Genomic DNA, 3292 nt, shown 5'->3' on the forward strand with positions numbered 1-3292 from the left:
TGATTCAAGCCCAATAATAAACCAATCTAAACTAGTATTAACCTGATATTGAAAAACCAAAATAAACCAAAATCGATCGGAAACTAAAGTTCCTCAATGGATCGGTTTTGGTCTCCCTTATTCCTAGATCAAAACCGATTCAACCCGACTGAAATCAAACTGAACCGTCCAATTGGCACCCCTAATATTGTCTATAATCTAGATCAGTTACCGAACCATGAAGAGTCTAGACTGGTTTGGTCTAGTTTTGGTTGGGCCAATTTTGCAACTGTTGTATACACTTGCACTGTTTGATAATGTTTCTGTTGTTTCTATGTCTAGAAACAGCAGAAATGGTTTTTCATGTTTCTGGAAACAAAAACCGATTTTTTGGTGTTTGATAAACCTGTTTTTCAAAATGTTTTTTGAAGAAATAATGCCACAAAAAAAACCCAATTGTATCATGAGATGCTCAAAAAGGAGAGAGGGTTCAGTTGCCTATTTTTAGGTTTAAATAGTTGAGACATTTATGGGGTACAACAACCTTTTTTTTCTCTCAAATTCTTTTCTAGAAACGATGTCGTCAAAGTTGTTTCTAGAATTGTAAATATGCATAAATTTTGATTTATATTTCTAAAAAGTGGTGAAACATAACAACTTTATCAAACGCTTTTTAAGTTGTTTCTCCGTTTCTGAGAACAAGAAAACGCAGAAACGAAAAATTGTCAAACGATGTCTTAACAAGTCTAACCACAAATGCAAGTAGGGGTGCAAGTTTGGCTTGACGGCCGAAGCCTATCTAACCTAGTTATGAGGGTCAACCCATCTCAGCCCGACCCAACCCTGACTCGGGTTGGGTGGGGCTGGGCCTGAGTTGAGACCTAGGCCTAGCCCAGCCCGATTCGATTTTAACCTTGATTAATTATTGTGTTTAGTGATAGTGTTCCCATTCCCTTAGACACACATCATGTGTTACACAAGCCACATAATGTGTTACACAAGCATTAGATAAGTTGTCTGCATGAGTTCAACTTACATCATGTGTTACACAAACCACATACTCTTACCTATTGATCAAATGGTCAAATTATTTCCCTCGTTTCCTTTACATAGGTTATCTTTGTATTTTCTGTCATGTATTGATATGAACTTTAGATATAGTAGCAATCATGAAGAATTCGGCTAAATTTTGAGCTGTCTAATTTTTTGGGAGATGTAATGATACCAAGCAATTAAAAGGGGTGTCTTATAATCAAACTGACAATCTTGTTTGATGCAAATTTACGGACTAGGGGTGGACAAGGGCTGGCCGGTCTTAAAATCTTCCCCCTGATAAGTATAAGCTTAACATTTGTGATCCTTTGTAGGAAAAAAAAAAAAAAAAAACAAAACAAAACAAAATATGCAGGACGAGTCAGGATCAACCCGACCCAACCCGGCCTAACCCTAAGCCCGATAGGGTTGGCCCTAAGCGTGAACCCGGTAGGGTTGAGTTTTGGGGACCTAAGGTTGGGTTAGGGTTTTAAAAAACCTGGCCCAACGTGGCCCTGTTTCACCCCTACATGCAAGGGTGTCAAACGAATGGTTCATCATCGGTTTGTTTGGTTTTGAGATGTTATTGGTTACTTTTAATGGTTCCTTCTTGGTTTATTATTGGTTCAATGTTGTTTTTTATGGCAAATTATTATTGTCACAATTGTTGTTATATTTTTTATCGTCACAACATATCTATTCACCAACATAGACAGATGATATTACCATTACGACACTTAGATAGAGAAAATATAATCTAGATTAACCATGTGTCAAATTTCAAAGTCTAATTGTGCTTTTCTTCTTTTGACTAGATTGGACCAAATATGATTTTTAGGCCAGAATCAAGCCATTAGCTTCTCTTTTGTGTTTTTTTCAAATTCAATGCGGTTTAGCTATCTGACATTCTGACCCAGCCTATTTTGAAAATTTTAATATGGGCTTATCCGCTTGAGATTAAGCTTTAATAACAATCTGTAGCATTTGTTAACGAAGAGAAGAATGGCTTCTATAAAAAGAACTCAATATATGGCTACATTAGAAGAGTTTCGGAGTACATATGGCCATTTTCAACATGTTAAAAATTTGTATAAGTCAATCATTCTATTAGGGGTGTCAACTGATCGGGCTCGATCCAGTCTTATTGGACTCAACCAATTTCACCCCAGCACCATAAATGATCTGTTTCACTAATTAGGCTTATATTGTGCTATATGGTACTGTTTATATTCGATCAGTGAACTCAGGCTTTAATCAAGCTTCTATATATCTGTTTAACAAAAAAATCTTTTTTAAATTTGAAAATTTCACTTGAGGGAAAATATGGTAGCAAGGGAAATGAAATCAAATTAAATTACCAAAGCTGTCTTGTTGGATGTAACATTAATGTATAATTTTAAAAGGTTAATATCTAGCCCACTGTATAATTTATAACTGATCAGCCCCATCCCATTTGTAATCAATGAACTAAGCTGCCTGTTCAATGAATGACTCCGCCATAATCCATTATCTACTTACAAGGGGTGTGAACCTGGCCCATCATTGTTCAACGGTCCTACCATATTTGATACATTTGAACCGACTGGAGGCCCACAGAAGCATGGACATGACCTAACCCCTTGTTGCTTCTACTCCCATCATGCCCCATGACACCATATAATAGTTCCAACAAGTAATGTAATGTCTTGTCTTGTCTTGTCTTGACTTAGGACGTTGTATTAGAAGAATTTGAAGACCGGCGTTGTATTAGAAGAATTTGAAGACCGGCATCTCGTTTAAAGGGAACTGCTACCAAGTCATGTAGCCCTTACGCTTAAATACAGCAAGTGTGAAATGACCGTTTTTGTGTGAAATGACCATCCTGTGTTGACACAAGATCAATCGAAGTGGCACCTTCCGACACTATTTGATAACGTTTTTATTATTTCTATGTCTAGAAACAGCTTTTCACGTTTTTAAAAATAGAAATAGATTTTTTACTACTAAAAACCTAATAGTATCATCGGAAGCCCGAAAGGGAGAGAGGGTTCGGTTGTCTCTTTTAAGATTTAAATAGTTGAGAGATTTATCGGGCCCAATCGTTTTTTTTTTTTCTCTCAAATTTGTTTCTAGAAACGATGAAACAAGTCGGAGTTGTTTCGTCAAAGTCGTTTATAGAATTGTAAATAAACAAAAATTTTGATTTATGTTTTTAAAAACAGGTGAAACAGAATAACTTTATCAAATGTTTTTAGGCTGTTTCTCCATTTCTGGAACAAGGAAATACAGAAATGATAGAAAC

The sequence above is a fragment of the Macadamia integrifolia genome, chromosome 3 (assembly GCF_013358625.1).
Source record: "Macadamia integrifolia cultivar HAES 741 chromosome 3, SCU_Mint_v3, whole genome shotgun sequence".
NCBI classification, from domain to species: Eukaryota; Viridiplantae; Streptophyta; class Magnoliopsida; order Proteales; family Proteaceae; genus Macadamia; species Macadamia integrifolia.